Below are 18,921 nucleotides of genomic sequence, written 5' to 3'. Positions count from 1 at the left end.
TTTCATGAAAAAAAATTACAATGTCCAGCCTAAACCTCCCCTGAGGCAGCTTAAGGACATTCCCTCTCATTCCATCATTACCTACTTGTGAGAAAAGACCAGTGCCTACGTCTCTACAACCTCCTTTCAGGTAGGTTGTAGAGAGCAGTAAGGTCTCACCTCAGCCTGCTTTATTGTAGACTAAGCAGCCCCAGTTCCCTCAGCTGCTCCTCAAAGGACTTGCTCTCCAAGCCCCTCACCAGCTTAGTAGCCCTTCTCTGTACCCAATCCAGTGCCTCAAAGTCCCTCTGTTCTGTGGTGCCTGAAACTGAACACAGTACTCAAAGTGCAGCCTCACAGACGCTGTGTGCAGAGGGACAATCACCTTCCTGGTTCTGCTGGCCATACTGTTTCTAATAGAGGTCACAATGCTGTTTGCCACCTTGGCCACCTGGGCACACTGCTGGCTTATATATATATATGCTTTCTGAAATTGCTAGTGAAAGATGCAGGCTTTGGTATCTCAGAATCTCCCCAGGCTTATCTTGACCTGAGCTGATATTGGTTTACTTTGACAACTGTTAATGGTCAAGTAACTTCTGTATAACTCATTCTAGCTTTCAAGAAAAGCCTGGCTGAGGCACTTAGTGCCATGGTCTAGTTGACTGGCTAGGGCTGGGTGCTAGGTTGGACTGGATGATCTTGGAGGTCTCTTCCAACCTGGTTGATTCTATGATTCTATGATTCTATCTCTGTGGTACCATATATGACAGAATGACATACATAAGAAGTTACTGGATAACAAGAGATAGCCCTTAGCTGAAGCTAGGAGAAGCTGTTGTGCAACTTTCAAACTCCTCCTGGAAGTCACCTGGAAGGAATGAAAGTGAGGAAAAATAAAAATACCAGAAACACACATCCAAAAAAAAAAGGCCCCAAGTTGACTTCAGGCCTGAGGAGGAAGGGATTAGCCCCATGAGCATTGTGCTTCTCCAGGTGAGCAGCTCAGGACACTGGATGACTCACAGAGACAGCCCACTACCTCTCTGCTTGAGAAGGCTAGTGCCACCAACGACAAGTCTCAGAGGAACATCAGAAGGTGATAATAACATTAGAGAGGAGGATTAGTTCTTGGTAAGCTTTCTTTTGTAACATTTTTAAGAGTATTATTATTAAAGAGCCTTTTCTGTAGCAATCTGGATTTTAGTTGTTAGTATTATTGTACCTGGACTAATAGTGACTTTATTATGTTTTAATTAGGTTAAGACTTTAATTAAGCTTTTGGCTCTGTATGAATATAATATGTTCATCTTGTTAGGCTGAAGGACCCAAACCTGTAGAATCATAGAATTATAGAATAGACCAGGTTGGAAGAGACCTCCAAGATCAGCCAGTCCAACCTAGCACCCAGCCCTAGCCAGTCAACTAGACCATGGCACTAAGTGCCTCAGCCAGGCTTTTCTTCAACACCTCCAGGGACAGTGACTCCACCACCTCCCTGGGCAGCCCATTCCAATGCCAATCACTCTCTCTGCCAACAACTTCCTCCTAACATCCTGCCTACACTTTCCCCAGCACAACTTGAGACTGTGTCCCCTTGTTCTATTGCTGGTTACCTGGGAGAAGAGGCCACCCCCACCTGGCTACAGCCTCCTTTCAGGTAGTAGTAGCAATGAGGTCATGCCTGAGCCTCCTCTTCTCCAGGCTAAACAACCCCAGCTCCCTCAGCCTCTCCTCATAGGGTTTGTGTTCCAGGCCTCTCACCAGCTTTGTTGCCCTTCTCTGGACATGTTCCATCACCTCAGCATCTCTACATTAGGATGTATTTTTCCAGATTAAAATCCCGTAACTGAGCTGCAGTAAAAATAATTTCTAAACAATTATCAACAATTTACAATTAATTAAATAAATGCCTCTTCTGAGCACTTGAAATATTTCAAGTGTAGCAGGTGAAAGGCTGCTGAGCACTAGCAGAGCTGAGAAAGCCTTTCCACCTCTCCAAACAGTGACTACAAACACGAGTGAACCCTGAAAAATTCTTTCCCTTGAAGTTTGTCCTGCCTAGTTTTCCTGTTCAAGGATGTACAAGATAACTTTCCTTCTCACAACACCTGCCAGCCTCTAGGTACCTGTTGGCATCAGAAGCCAAAATTCTGATCAACAGCCTAGCTAGTAAGAGCTGCTGAACTCCTGCTGGGCCTTTTCTAACCATCACCATAAACAATGTCTTATTGATGCTGATCAACAAAAACAGATTGGCCCCAGCCACTTGACACTCACCCATCAAATATTTGCAGACACTGATCAGATCTCCTCTCAGTCTTCTCTTCTCCAGACTAAACAGCACCAGGGCTCTCAGTCTCTCTGCAGGGGAGATGCTCAAGTCCCCCAGTCATCCTTGTGGCTCTCTGCTGGACTCTTTTCAGCAGGTTCCTGTCTCTCCTGAACTGTGGAGCCCCAAACTGGACATAGTATTCTGGGTGTGGTCTCAGCAGGGCAGAGTAGAGGGGGAGAAGACCCTCCCTAGACCTGCTGTACACGCTTTTCCTGGTGCACCCCAGGATGCCATTGGCTCTTTTGACTACCAGAGCACATTGCTGGCCCATGCAGAACTTGCTGTCCACCAGCATTCCAAGGTCTTTCTCCACTTACCTTCTTTCAAGCAGAGAGTTAGCCTTTGTCCAGCACTCCAGCCTGTCCAGATCTTGTTGAATGGCTACACATCCTGGCTGCCAATCACCCTCTGCTCTCCCCTAGTTTTGTATCATCAGCAAAGAAGGGTCACAATGTTAGTCTTTCAAAATACATTTGTTGTCTTCTTATTAATCCCCTGCTTTTCAGCCCATGTCCCAGTTTGCAGTGCATGTGGACGTGCGAGCCAGAGAAGACAGCAAGAGATGAAGGTTTATATCCAAGAGTGAAGCAGACATTTACACCACCTCTGTGGAAGCAAGGTTCTTCCCTTGTCTCAACTCCTGCAAATTCGTTACAGCTTCTGACAAGCAGCAGCTTCTACACTTTTACAGCTATGTCTATGACTGCTTTTGGCACTGTGCTGCCTGCACAAAATGTGGCATCTGAGCTGACTGAGCTGCTAAAGACACCGGAATTGTGTTTGGAAATGGAGAATAAAAATGAACTACTTTTGCCTTGTGGAGAAAAGCCACTGCTAAAAGTAAGATGTTCTGTGACCAAGGGAGTTATGTGGTGCACTTCCCTACAGTTTTCCCTCCGATTTCCTCCATCATGGTGCTCCAAGCTCCTCTCAGAATCTACTTCTAGTTTGACTGGAGATCTGGCTCCTGTGCTATGGCTAGCTGGCTTGGAGCTACATCTGCCTCACTTCACCAGCAAGGAAATAAGTGCTCCTCAGCCAACAAGCAGCAGCACCACAGGGCGTACGTTTTACATCGTGCTGAAATCTGCCTTTGGCTTACAGGGTGGAAGCAAGGAGTAGCAATAACATAAACCTTTCTTCCCTATCCAACTGCCAGTTTTTACAAAACTGTGAGCAAATTCAAATCTTGAAGATCTCTTACCAGATGAAAAATATGATATAAACCATACTATAAGTTCAAAAGCTTTGCAGGAACACAGTAGGCAGAAGGGAAACAAATATCTTCATTTCCTTAAGTAATTAGGATTTAAAAGGTTAGGAAATGAAACTACTGTGAACTTTACACACTAATTTAGCACAGATACAAATAGGAATCCATTAGAGATACAGTAGAATTGTGAGGTCATGCTTCCTACAAACTTTGAAAGATCTGCTGGGCCTGTTAAAGTCCCTTTCAAGCTAATTTTAAGCAAGCGTGAGGCCAAAGTGGGAGAGGAAAAACAAACAAACAAAAATAAAACCACAGAAATGCAGCAATAAAATCTAAGCTGAAAGACAACTTCCAACTGGCTGCTAAATTGTGTTCGATCCTAAGCAAGAAGAGGACACAGAGGAAAATGAAAATCCCCTTGCTCATGAGTAACTGGGTGGCCAGTGGGCTGAGATTTACTTCCATTCAGGGCTAAGAGAATGAAACCTCTCTAGGGGTGTAGTGTGACCCCATTTGAGAGCCCACCTGGTCAAGTGGGAAGCTTCAGAGAAAACTAGTGAATGCAGAGGAACTGAAACTTTCACCACGGCAAAAGAGTGTGACACTGGAATGGGCTGCCCGGGGAGGTGGTGGAGTCGCCGTTCCTGGGTCTGTTCAAGGCAGGATTGGACGTGGCACTTGGTGCCATGGTCTAGCCTTGAGCTCTGTGGTAAAGGGTTGGACTTGATGATCTGTGAGGTCTCTTCCAACCCTGATGATACTGTGATCAGATCATTCCTGAGGTTCTCCCGTCTCTGTTCTTCTAGGATGCTATGGTTTCTCTTGAGGCTGTCAGATGTTTGTCTTTTGAAAAGCAACTTGGTGAAGTTCTAGAAGAAGACATATCAAAAATTATGTATGAAAGCTGCACCCTCTTCATCTGCTGCAGTTACCATTGTAATGTTTTGCTGTGCAGACCCAGGGCACAACAAGAAAAAGCAGAACACAAATAGGGAAGGAACCCTTAGGACACTTTGTACATGGCATTGAGCTCTCCCACTGTCTACTACAAACCAGAAACTGCTTAGCTCACTCTGTGCCAGCTTTTTGCTTGATTTTTTTTCCTCCCAGATTTCTATCATTGCATTTGCCTTAGTTATTTTACTCATTTTCACTTCTGTCACTTCTATCTATGCAAGAGCTGGGCGATAAATAGTCCATTTCGGGACACAAAGTTTCTTTCTTAGAATTTTCTCATAAGCCTCCTGTCTTGATCTTTAGCTCTTCTTGAAACTTAAAAACCAAAATGAAGAGGAAAATTTGAATCTAGTACCAACCTATGACCTTCCAGAGAATCCTCCTTGTTGTACCTGAAAACCACATGGGTAGGGAGATGCTGACACAGAACAGGGTGAGAAACAGGTGGACAAAACTTCCTATAGAGTTGTCAACAACAACAAAATAAAAACATTTTTTCAGGGAAAAAAATATTTTTCAACTTTTCTCTTTCCTGCTTTCCTTGGAGGTACTATGACCATTATTCAAGAACCACAGAATTATCGTGGCTGGAATAGACCTCTGAGATCATCAAACCCAGCCTATGACCTAACACCACCACATCAACTAGACCATGTCACTAAGTTCCACATCTAATCTTTCCTTATACACCTCCACTACCTCCTGGGCAGTCCATTCCAGTGTCTCATTACCCTTTCAATGAGGGAATGCTTCCCAATATCCAACTTAAACTTTCCCTTGTGCAGCTTCAGACCATGCCCTCTCATCTTGTCACAAGTTACTTGGGAGAAAAATTTGACCCCCACCTTATTACAACTTCCCTTCAGGTAATTGTAGAGTGTGCAGCCCTGTGGAGAAGGACCTGGGAGTGCTGGTGGATAACAAGTTAACCATGGCACAGCAATGTGCCCTTGTGGCCAAGAATACCAATGAGATCCTGGAGTGCATTAAGAAGAGTGTGTCCAGCAGATCAAGGGAGGCTCTCCTCCCCCTCTACTCTACTCTGGTGAGACCTCATCTTGAGTAATGCATTCAGTTTTGGGCTTCCCAGTTTACGAGGGACAGGGATCTGCTGAAGAGGGCCCAGTGGAGGGCTACAAGGATGATTAGGGGACTAGAGCATCTAGGAGAGGCTGAGGCACCTGGGGCTTTTTAGTCTGCAGAAAGGAAGACTGAGAGGGGTTTTAAAAAACGTTTATAAATATCTGAAGGCTGGGGGCCAGGGGGTGGGGACAGGCTCTGCTCACTTGCTTCCTGTCATAGGACAAGGAGCAATGGATGTAAGCTGCAGCACAGGAGGTTCCACCTCAAAACAAGGGGGAACTTATTTATTACAAGTGTGCCAAAGCACTGGAACAGGCTGCCCAGAGTGGTTGTGAAGTCTCCTTCTCTGGAGACTTCCAAGGCCCATCTGGGTGCGTTCTTCTGTGAGCTGAGCTAGATTCTATGGTATTGCTCTGGCAGAGGGGTTGGATTCGATGATCTCTTTTGGTCCCTTCTAACCCCTGACATCCTGTGATCCTGTGATCTGTGTTCCTGTGATAAGGTCCCTGCTGAGTCTCCCCTTTTCTGCACTGAACAACCCTAGCTCCCTCAGCCTCTCCTCATAAGCCTTTCTCTCCAGCCCCCTCACCAGTCTCATCACTCTCCTCTGGACCCACTCCAGCACCTCAATATCCTTCTTGAAGTGAATGGCCCAGAACTGCACACAGTGCTTGAGGTGAGGCCTCCCCAGAGCTGAGTACAGGGGCAGAATAACAGCCCTAATCCTGCTGGTCTCACTATTCCTGATACAAGCCAAGACGTCACTGGTCTACTGTGACACCTGGGTACACTGCTGGCTCATGTTCAGTGAGCTGTCAACCAACACTCCCAGGTCCCTCTCTGCCAGGCTGATCTCCATCCACTCATGTCCCAGCCTCTAGCCCTGCATGGGGTTATTGTGGACAAAGTGTAAGACCCTGCACTTGACCTTGTTAAACTTCATACTATTGGCTTCAACCCATCAATCTTGCCTCCTCAGGTGTCTATTGAGCTACAAGGCATCTCTTATTTCAATTAGAAACCTTACACCAGCATAATTACTTAGATTTTGAACTAGTCCTCTGTTAAAAAGGGGACTAGTTGAAATCTGAGTTTGGGGTAAAATGCAACGAGACCAATTTAAAAATTATTAAATAATTTACTAATATACACAAAATAATTCCCCCAAACTTATTTACAACTCTCCACACAAGTTCTTGGATGCGGTTAGCAGAACTATTTCACAGATTGTCTCTATACAAATGAATTTTGAAAGGTTTCAGAAAATGTCTTTAACAGAGAGTCTGGCAGCTTAATTCGCCACTTGTGAAGCTGATTAAAAATCCTTTAGCAACTTGAACAAAGAATGGAGAATACTCACTAGTCCTAAAGTCCGTGGCCCATAACATAGGCAGGAAAATATTTAACAGAAGTCTTGTGGCAAATTCCACGTGGGCTGCAAAGAGGAATCAGCTGCTGGCTGAGGTGGCTTGAGGCGGCTGAGGTGACGGGCTTGTGAGCGGCAGGTGAGCAAGGAATGAACGAACAGACAAGCACCTTACTCACCTGTTCACCCCCATTTGTAGGGTAATGGCTGAGGCTAATGGTCTCATTGACCACACACTCACTCAATCACCTCTGGCAATCACCCAAGTAGACCCAAAAATGGAAGAACTCACAAGCTGTTGTCTTCCAAAAATGGGGGGTGCATACATCTTGCACACAACAAGGGCATGGTCCTCATGAAAACCCTCTCAGGCAACCAGACTAAACCAGACTAGTTTGCCTGGGTTTCTTTGTCCTGTTTTCCCGCCTCTGGCTGCAATGCAGACAGGCAGGTAAATAAGACAGGACATGCTTAAGCCCATTTTATGCCCTTTGGGACTATTCACCACATCCTCCTCACTTACTGTCTTTCCCAAGGGTCATGCTGAGGCACTGCAGAGATGAGAAGCTGAGCTGAAATTCAAGTCAGTCACAGAGGGTTTACTCCGGAACTGAGCCTGTGACAGTAGAATCTCTAGATGGAGGGGAAGGAAGAGCCTGTTCCAGAAATAGCTGTGGTGCTCCAGAAAGCCACACTGGCTACCAGGCAAACACCATCTTCCTGCAAACGGCAAAGCAAGCGTTGAGCAGTTCCTCATATGCCCCAGATGGGAGAGAGGAACTCCATGACTAGGGTGCCAGGGTGGGTGGAAGCAGAAGACAGGATGGATATGTATCAGAAAAGTGCCTCACAGAGCAAAAAAATGTCTAATCCTCAGTCAGTCCTTCTACTTCTCCTGCTCAGACAGTCTGTATCAACATACTTTTTCCTTTAACCAGACATGGAACAACAGAATAATTCTTCATTAAAAAACTAATGGGAAGGAAATATGTAAAATACATAATTTGGGTCTGTTCTAGACTGGTTGAGTTTTCTGCAGGGGCTAAACTTCCATCACCTAAATACAAGCCAGGAGCTCCAATACCTATCTGTCAAGGTTTACTCTTTAACCTTTCCCATCAGGAGATATGAGTGGAGCACACAGACAAGAGAAGCTGCAACTGAGGAATGATGTTGGCTAATGACCAGGCTTGCTTCCACTCCAGTCAGCTTTTTCATTTCCTGCAGGTCATTAGTACCATAGAATCACTCTGTTTGGAAAAGACTTTTAAGATCACCAAGTCCAACCATTATCTAACTCTACCAAGTCTGATGCTAAACCATGACTTTCAGACCAAATCTGTGCATCTTATGAACAGCAGGTCATTAGTACCATAGAATCACTCTGTTTGGAAAAGACTTTTAAGATCACCAAGTCCAACCATTATCTAACTCTACCAAGTCTGATGCTAAACCATGACTTTCAGACCAAATCTGTGCATCTTATGAACAGCTTCAGGGATGGGGATCATAGAATCATAGAATCATGGAATCAACGAGGTTGGAAGAGACCTCCAAGATCATCCAGTCCAACCTATCACCCAGCCCTAGCCAGTCAACTAGACCATGGCACTAAGTGCCTCATCCAGTCTTCTCTTGAAGACCTCCAGGGACGATGCCTCCACCACCTCCCTGGGCAGCCCATTCCAATAGGAAATCACTCTCTCTGTGAAGAACTTCCTCCTAACATCCAGCCTAGACCTACCCCGGCACAACTACTTCCTCAGGCAGCCTCTCCCAGTGTTTGACAACCCCTTCAATGCTAAGCGTGTGTGCTTTCAGTCATAGCACATGGTACTTGTTAGTAGTTTTGGAAGCTCTGGTGCATATTTTGCATTCTGGTCAGTTCCCGTAATCTAATGACTCTCATAATACTACCATGACTTTCTTAACACCACCACTCTTTTCATCATGCAAATACTGAGAATTTCAGTTCCTATTTTAGGGGAAAAAGAGTTACCCACACTCGTGTCTGCAAGTTTCTTGAGTGAACCATAAAAGTGTGAGACCACAAGGCAGATAAATCAAACCACAGCTTCAGTTCTAGACCAAGGAGATTGAGTTACAGTTCTCAAAAACTTCTGGCCAGTAATGCTCCGTGTCAGACCTCTGTCACTGTGTGTGTGAATATTCAGCCATGGTCTCACCAACTGTCCTGGAGTGCTGTACCTCTAAATTCCTCTCCTGCCCGGACTTCGAGAGGAAAGGGGGAAAGCTGCCTGGTTTCCCTCCCCCCTCTCCTGCCCTGCAGCCGTGAAGGGGGGGACAACTGCCCCGTGAAGGGGGGGACGACTGCCCCGTGAAGGGGGCAACTGCCCCGTGAGTTCCCGCGCTGGAGCCAGGCTGGGATTGGCTGTGCGCTTTCATGCCTAAGGTGTGGTAACTCTGCCCTTTGTCTAGTGAAGGTTATAAATATTGGGGGTCTTCCCGCCTTTGGGGTTCCCGCTTTGGAGTTTGCCTGTGCCTGGACGTATGTGTCTGCCTGAGCTCACACACTCCCCTGTGCCTGGACTGCAGAGAGACCAAGGATTCGCTTTCCTATTGACACCTTTGTGTGCCTAACGACCCTTAACGACCTCTTAACGATTCCACTGCAGCTGCTGGAAAAGAAGAAGAAGACAGACCGCACGAGCCAGCCTGAGTGAGTTATTTGACTTAGCTTAATTTAGTAAGAAACCACTATTAATTAATAGCTGAGGCCTTTTCCAACTTCTGACTTCCAATATAGTCAGATTTTTGATGGTATCCTTGTAGGTTAATTCTCATGAAACTGAATCTGCTTATTAAACTAAATTAATCTTTGTATATATATAGTTGTGGGGGCGGGTTTTTGGGAAAATAAAAATAACTATTTTTGATAAATTCCCGACTCAGCCACATATTAATTCCTGCTCTCCGCAACACCAACATTATAAAGAAGGGGGAGGGAAATCAACCTTTTAAAGTATCTTCAATCTGTCTCTCAATAAACACATTGTAAGGGAACTTAATTGCATATTAAAAGCCTAACTTCATAGCGTATCCTGAGCCTTTCACTGACACTGCTGAGCAGCATATTGCAACTCTACCTGCTAAACTCTCTCCTCAAAAGGGGAATCAGATGCTAAAGCTTTAAAATTCTCCTACACTGAATCTGAGCTTCCAGACAAAGACTTTTTTATAGGCTGTGACAATTTGCTTCCCAAATTGCATCAACCCCTTTGCACCAAACAAACCTTACAGGATGGTGTTGTGGTAGGCCTGATAGGCCCAAAACTGGCTTATACATGTCCTGCCTTGCCTAGACATGTTTTTCTGTTCACCAAGAGAGGCAAGTGAAGGAAAAGGGCACAAAAGAACCTGTAGCCACTGAGTCTGGCCTGCCCAGGGTCCTGTGGTAAACAAGGTGCATACTAAGCTTGTGCCTGCCTAATGCAAGGCCTGTGCTTTTCCCAAATTAGGGAAAGGCAAGCCAGTGGCTTTGCCTAGTATGGTAAGATTTGGCTAACTGCCATCCTGATTGGTGATTCTGTGTCCATAGGGCAGTTAATCTCAGCCTGCATTGATAAAAGGAGATACACAGGTGAACAATCTTTGCTTTTCTGCTGTGCTCTGCCATGGCCTGCTGCTATTGCACACTGCCTTATAGATTGCCTGGTAAACTCCACTGCCATGAGTTACCAGGAGCAGACCCTGGATGCCTCCATGTGATTGGCCTGTGTGGGCGGCGTAACATCATGCTGAGACTGCACAACTTCCTGTCTCTACACCTGAAAGTCCTGCTTAGAAGAGTGAGGAAACAAGGTCAGAGACTGTCTGCATCCTTTCCCCAGAAGCCAGGAAGAATTAAGTCTCAAAGTCTGACAAGATGAGTCCCCTGAAAGCGTTTGGACTGTGGCTAAGCCCCACAAGTCAGGTAATACTAATTTGTGAGTAAATGCCTGTTTGTAACTCTCCATTGCCTTCTGCCATGAGCAGAAGGACCTTGAGTCCATCTACTGGGCAAGTGGTATACTGACTACAGAAATCTTCTCTCCCAGTTCAATTATTGTTCATATATTTTGCTGGTTATTACTAGATCTAGATATTATCCATAGAATGTTTCCATGACTGTGTAAGAACCAAAATATTATTAAAAGTAGTGAGGGGGGTTGGTGAGAGTTCCTTCTATCAGAATTAAAAAACAATATTAATTTTGGAAAAATATCATCTCACATTAATTAATTTCCCCTCTGCGACAAATGAGTCTTCACCTGTGTCACAAAGGGCTTTGTGGTTTCCTAAAGCTGTAAGTCTACAAGTCCCTTAAACCTGCGTGGAGCCTGATACCTACAACCAACTACTCTTGTGGAAATCAGCTGCCATTAGTTGTCCTGTTCTCTCAGAAAACAGGTGCTATGATGTGATATTCTCTCTCTTATTCTTCTAGAGCACAACATCTGAATTCTTAGTGCTGCAGTTTAGTTACTTGGAAGGGTTAGGTGATAGGTTGGACTTGATGATCTTAGAGATCTTTTCCGACCTGGTCAATTCAGTGATTCTGTGAAGAGGGTAGGAAGGGTAGAAGAATTGTTCCTCAAAGCCAAGGAGTGTAATGAAAAAGGCATGGGGAAATCTGCTACTAAAGTGATTAAGAGTTTGTATTACATGGGTGACACAATTTAGAAAGTCAGGTCACTTCTGTTTAGTTCAAACATTTCAGTCCTCTACATGGCGCTGCCAACCTGAATGAAGCATTGCTGCAACAACACAGGGCAAGAGGCCCAAAAGCTTGTTCCTCGGAGACAAAACCAGACATGAGGTGTTGTAAGGAGCAGTCCAAAGAGCATTATCTGTCTCATTATTGTCATCAGGAATCAGGGACCTCCTTACCTTAAGGATATGACTGAAATTCAGACTAACATCTCAGCAAGAGTTTTTGCAGCAGCTTACCTCATAATAAGTCACTAATCAAGTTACTGATCCAGAACAATGGAATGTGGTACAGGCGTAGGCCTCCACAGGAAAAAAACACCAGTCTGGTACCAACAGTCCACACCTGACACCTATGATGGGTGTCTAAGCTCCTCGCTTCAGAATGAAGAATGGGACTGCTGGCATAAAAGAGATCATGTCCCTGATGTTGCTAAGGGAGCCATGAACTTGAGTGAACTTTGATCATTAGAATATCATTATAACACAAAAGCACACTTCCTGGCCCAAGGCTACCTGCCTCCAAGGCAGACTATGCCTTGGGCACACCTCCTTGGGCCTAGACCACACCTTGGACACTCCTCCCCAGGCATGCAGGTAAGTCTTACTAGTGGGGACCACAGGGGTTGGAGAGAGGTGGAGTCCAGTCATCATCAGGTGTGAGATCGAATGTAAACAATGTCTCCCTATGTTCCAGTGAGTTCTTTGGGGATGAGGGAACACACACACACACGGGTACACCCCCTCTGGGTACAGTTTCAACACTTTATTATAGCTCAAATACTAAGGCCATAAAGAGAAAGGTATTCTGCAAACTACAATGCTTACAGCTCAAATACTAAAATCATAGTGAGAAAGGTGTATGACAAGGAATGCTGAGCAACTCTCTTGATCAAAGAGAAGGTTATACTCACCCTTTCCAACTGACCAGCCAAACTCCTGAGATGTGTAGGCACTTATCTTCTTAAGGTAGGTGTCCCCACCAAGAACCGCACCATCATGGCAGTAAGACTGGTGCCACTCCAACCCAGCTACTTAGGCTCTCAGTATATATGGGTTCAGAATTCTGTGATGTATGGCCAGGATGTCCCAGAAGGCCATACAAAGGAGAACAGAGCTCCTCCTCAATTTTGGAATCTGTTACATACCATCTTTCCCTACTGCTCACGCGCATACTTTCAAGCCCTGTTTCCCCCGGATCTTATCTCTAGTAACCCAGTGATCATCAGCCTGTTGCAGCTTCTGATCAAACACGTACCAGCTCTTCCCTCTTACACCCTAGCAACAAGTGAAGTCTTAAAACAAGAACAAAAGAAGGCTACAACAGCAAGAACAAGAAAAGATCAGAGAGACCACCAGGACTGGACTCTGGGTCTTGAGACATGTCTGTGGGACTCTCACATTCTTATGGAATCACAGAATCACAGAATGTCGGGGACTGGAAGGGACCTCTAAAGATCATCTAGTCCAACTCCCCCTACCAGAGCAGGATCTCCTACACAAGATCAGCTATAGGTAGCCCTCTTCACTTTCCTTTTCCCCTTTCTCCTTTCATTTTCCTCTACCTCCTATGGCTAAATAATAAAGTTTTACTGTTGATCGAAATAAGCCCTCTTGGCATGAATTGCCCTGTGTTTTGCACTTTGAGATCACACTAATGAGCCATCACAAGTTCACCATTTGGAGCATGACAGGTGTGGCCATGGAAGGCAGTAGAACTGTGGAAGGAAAGTTTACCTTCCTGTGATATGCAACATCCTAAAACAGAACCTGCAGTGCCTCCAGTGACAGTAGCCAAATATCCAGTCTCAGCACTGACCTTGCTCATTAGCTTTTGTCCTGATAACTGGTAAGTCTTACAGGTATGGTTGGTGGAGTAATTTGTCAGGTGATTCCGAGCTAGGTGCAGGGGTGAACTTGCGTCTCATTCACAGATCTGTGTGAGAGCTCTGAGGAGCCTGATGGTCTATCACAGTCTGAATTTGTATACATGTTCCTACCATGGTTTTGATATCTATACCACAGTTCATATATGGCAGAGGGCAGTAGAGGATTACAAAGAGACATTTAAGCATTTACTCACAGATTATTATTGTAAGCCTTGCAGGGGGTAGCCACAGTCCAGACAGTGCCCAAATGCTTTCAGGGGACTTTGTCTTATTGGACTTCGAGGCTTGAATCTTCCCAGCTTCTGGGGAAAGGAGGCAGACAATCTCTGACCTTGTCTCCTGGCTTCTTCCAGATGATCTGTGTATATGTCCAGGGATTCTAAGCAGAACTTTCAGTGCAGAGGCAGGATGCTGTGCAGTCTCAGCATGATGTCACGCTGGCCACACAGGCCGATTGCGTGCAGGCATCCAGGGTCTGCTCCTGGTAACTCGCGGCAGTAAAGTTTACCAGGCAAGCAATAAGGCAGTGTGCGATAGCAGCAGGGCTGGGCACAGCAGAGAGAGCACAGCAAAGAGCAGGGAAGCAAAGCAGGGAAGCAAAGCAGGGAAGCAAAAAGAGGTTGTTCACCTGCATATCTCCTTTTATCAATATGGGCTGAGATTAATTGCCCTTTGGACACAAGAATAGCCAAGCAGGATGGCAGTTAGACAAACCTTACCATATTAGGCCTGCACTAGGCAAGCACAAGCTAAGTGTGTGTACCTTACACCACAGGATCCGGGGCAGGCCAGACTCAGTGGCTCCAGGTTCTTTTGTGTCTGTTTCCCATGCTTGCCTCTCTGGTAGAGCAGAAAAACATGCCTAGGCAGGACATGTATAAGCCTACTTTGGACCTATCAGGCCTACCACAACAGATGCTCATCTTGAAGAAAGGAGGATCCAGGGAACTATATACTGATCAGTCTGATCTCAGTACCAAGGAAAGTCATGGAGGTGCTGTGATGCACCATGTGCATGGCACCCAGGCCTGTGAGCAAGGGTTCATGAAGTGCAGGTCCTTCTTGAGAAACCTGATCTCTGTCTACAACAAGGTGACCCACTTAGTGGAGGGGGGAAAGGCTGTGGATGTTGCTTACTGGAATTGACTAAAACATTTGACACAGTCTTGTACTGCATCTTCCTAGAGAAACTGGATAAACTGGCTCTTTGTGGATGGGTGAACACTTTGACAGTTAGAAAAGTGACTGGATAGTCAGACACAGAGAAGGGTGATGAATGCAGTTAAATCCCATTGATGACAAACCATAAGCAGTGAGCCCCAGGGCTCAGTACTGGGGCAAGTCTTGTTTAATATCTTCATCAATGATCTGGACGAGGGGATTAAGCACACCCCCAGTAACTGCAGATGACACCAGTTAGTATGGAAGTGTTGATCTGCTTGACAGTAGGAAGGCTCTGCAGAGGGTTCTGGACAGGCTGATGCTATGGCCTGAGGTCCACTGTATACAGACTAATAAGGCCAAGAGCAGAGTCCTGCAGCTGGCCCACACAGACAATGTCACAGGCTTGGGGCAGAGTGGCTGGAAAGCTACACAGTAAAGACCCAGGGGTGTTGATTCACAGCCATACGAACATGAGCCAGCAGTGTACCCAGGTGGCCAAGAAGGCCAACAACATCCTGGCCTGTATCAATAATAATGTGGCAGACAGGAGTCGGGAAGTGTTCCTGCCCCTACCCTTGGCACTGGTGAGGCTGTACCTTGAGTGCTGTGTTCAGTTTTGGGTGACTCACTACAAGAAGGACATTGAGTTCCTGGAGCATGTCCAGAGAAAGCCAGCGAAGCTGGTGAAGGGTCTGGATGATAAGTCTTATGAAGAGTGGATGAGGGAACTGGGTTTAGTCTGGAGAAGATGAGGCTAAAAGGAGACTTTGTTGCTCTCTGCAACTGCCTGAAAGGACGTTGCAGTAAGGTGGGTGTTGGTCTCTTCTCTCTAGTATCAAGTGATAGAAGAAGAGGAAATGGATTGAAGTTGTACCAGAGGAAATTTAGGTTGGATATTGTCCTGGAGTCCTGTATACCCCTAAATTCCTCTCCCTCTGTGGCTTGAATGGGAGAGGAAAAGCTGACTGTTTCCTCCCCCTGCCTTGCCCTGCAGGCATGAAGGGGGTGAGCAAGAGGCCCGTCCAGCACGAGGGGTGCCTGTGCAGTACCCGTGCTGGAATCGGGCTGTGATTGGCTGTTGCCCTTTCTGCTTAGGAAGTGGTAATTCTGCTCTTTTGTCTAGAGAGGGTATAAATATTGGGGGACTTCCCACCTTTGGGGTTCCTGCCTTGGATTCATTCCCGCCTTGGAGTTCGTTCCTGCCTGAGTGTTTGTACCTGCCTGAGAGTTCTCCCCCCTCTCGCCTGGCCTGGATACAGAAAGAGCTCAGTGTGCTCCAAAGGGCTGATAACAGCCATTAAGGTCCTTTGTGCAGACCTGAGTACCTCTTAACGACCCTCCTGCAGCTTCTGAAAGAGAGTGAGAGGGACAGGCCACAGGACCAAGTCAGCCTGACCGTGAGTTATTTTGGCTCAGCTTTATTATTAAGTGGGAAAGGCTATTAATTAATAGCTAAAGCCTTTTCCAACTTCTGACTTCTGAAATAGTCAGATTACCTATGGCATCCAGTAGATATTCTCAAGGGAACTGAATCTGGTAATTAAAACTAAATTAATTTCTGTATGTAGTTTTGGGGGCGGATTTTGGGGAGATAAAATAACTCTATTTTTGTATAAAACTCCTGACTCAGCCACATTTACTCCCTGCCTCCACAACAGATATTAAGAAACACTTCTTTACTGAAAGAGAGGTCAGGCATGCAAATAAGCTGACTGGGGAGGTGGTGGAGCCACTGTCACTGGAGGTGTTAAAGAAATGTATAGACATTGCACTTCGGGACATGGTTTAATTGCCATGGTGGAGCTAGGTCGATGGTTGGATTCAATGATCTTAGAGGACTTTTCCAGGCAAAGGTATTCTACAATTCTATGATTCTACAAATGGGGAACTTGCAGTGTACAAAGCCTACATTGATTCTGTCACCCTGGGAATTAACTACTTATTGTAGAAGTTCACGTTTGGTCAAATAGCTTCAGTACTGCTATCCTTTCCTGAAAGAGGACGGAAAGGCTTTTCAGACTCTTGTCATGCAGGAGAACACATGGTCTTCTGCAAGTAAGATTGCTTGTTCACGCACTGTTTGTCTTCATTATGCCTTTGAAAAAGTGTAATCTGCAAAATGTAATCCACAAAATACCTACTGGACCTGCCAGCCCACTGTGCTGTACAGACTTCCTTACAGCATCCCTGGTCATTATATAAATGGAACACTGCAATAGCTTTGCATTCCTTTGGAAATACAGTCTGTTGGCCATGCTCTGGCCAAATAAATCATGTCCCAGTGTCCCAGGTTCATGATGTGAAACTGCTATGAGGCATTTCCCAGAAAGTGGATGAAAAACCATTCCCAGCTACAGACATACTGGGAAGAAAGAGCCAGGGAAGTTCAGAATCCAACAAGAACTGCCCTGCTTCTCCTTGCACCACAGTCCTTCTTGGTCTACCCACAGAGCTCAAGGCTGCATCCATCAAATGATAGCTTGAATCCTCCTCTTCTCTCTGCCTGTTGGACAAAATTCCTGCACCTCTGTCATGGAGGGGATTTCTCTATTCCTTCCCTGTTAGAGGAAGGTGAGAAATTAATTTGAGGCGGTTTTGATTTTTTATAAAATTATTTATTAAAATAAATATTTACAAATTTACACCACCCTCAACCACTATGAAATCCAGGGTTCATTTGCAAGTTTATGAAAATAGCTTGGGATATATTTACAGGGATTGATTATTGAGTGGAAATATCGAATTATTAACAATTATTGACAGAGAAATATTTCTTAGGCTTAATGCCTCTTAACCACTCTAGTGTTTGCCCAGCAAGGGCTGAAACTGTGTGTGCTCTTCAGATAGAGATAACTGATATTACAAGAGAATTGATGCTTACTTATGTGTGCTGTTCTTAAGTATTAATCATTAAATCACCCTCCCGGGAATCTGCCTCAGCGTGTGCCTCAGTCTTTGGGGACTTGATGGAGCTGGAGATTTGTCCCAGCTTGTAAGGATTGATAAAGTTTTCCCAGTTTCTGGGGTAAATTGAGTTTTCTCTAACCTTCTCTCCTGTGGTGATCTCTGCCTCGGAGCTGCTGCTTCTGGAAGCCGTGTGTCCAGGGATGGTCAGCTGGCAGGAATTTCCCGATGCAGGAGAAGGATTGGTCTGTGTAGCTTCTGACACATTTGGGCAGCTAGCAGGCTGCGTTTGCAGGTTTGCAGACCATCTGAAAAGGGGTCTGCTGGCTCTGGGTCTTTCCAGAGTTACAGGATTAACTGGCAAGCAGTATTTATGCCAGGCAAGAAGGGTCTATGCCATGCTGCATGGAGATTTAACTCCATATGAATCAAGATTGCTCTAGGCTTAGTCAGGGGGTTCTCGGCTCCCCAAATATGTATGGTGCAGGCATGAATGTGCTCTGCTTCTCAGAGGGCTTGCAGATAGCTTAACTGCACCTTGAGATCAATGAACAAGGTCTAAGCCTCTGTAATGCTTGCGAGTGAGTGAGGCCTGATCCTTTGTCTAGGCCAATGCAAGCAAGTCAGTGCAGCAGGGTGCTGCTGTGGATCAGAGTTGAGTCTATGTGCTCTAAACTAATGAGCAGTTTGAACCTCTGAACACGTGGTGCTACTATGCACCCCTCTTTAAAGGCTCTGGGACGAGATTCGTGGCTCATTGGACATCTAAAATGACCAATCAGGCTGGCAGTAAGCCAAACCTTGCCCCAATAGGCAATAGAGATATGCCTGGACCCTCCCAATAGGGGATTAACTGCCCAGACCACAGGGGTACACGGGCTGGGTGTGTGTGTGTTATGCAACTTGTTTGCTTCCTCATGGGTCCTGGCAGAAGAGCATGTCTGGGCATGTAGAGGCATAGAAAAGCCTCAGTTTTGGGGCTGCTGCCCCTCCACCACAACCTCCCTGTCTCAAATGACCAAAAGGTTTCAGGCTGACACCAGGTTTCTGGCCAGCTCAGCATTTTGGAAAAGAACTGAAATTTCAGAGGAGAGGGAAGGGCAGGAGTTAGCTAACCTTCCACTGTCTGTAGAGAGAAGACAATGATCTGAGTCGTTTTTTCAATACAGCAGAAGATATAGAAGCTATTGCTGGCATGATTGGTAAAGAAAGCAGCATCCAGATACCCAGGGCTACAAGCACCTGTATCTCACAAGACTGGCTAGAGGAAAGTTTGCAAGATCTAAGGAAGGATCTGGTATTTACATGCCTGTATTTGTGT

This window comes from Pogoniulus pusillus, chromosome Z (assembly GCF_015220805.1).
Source record: "Pogoniulus pusillus isolate bPogPus1 chromosome Z, bPogPus1.pri, whole genome shotgun sequence".
Taxonomy (NCBI): domain Eukaryota; kingdom Metazoa; phylum Chordata; class Aves; order Piciformes; family Lybiidae; genus Pogoniulus; species Pogoniulus pusillus.
The sequence above is the reverse complement of the archived record's forward strand: the minus strand, read 5'-3'. Positions refer to the sequence as shown.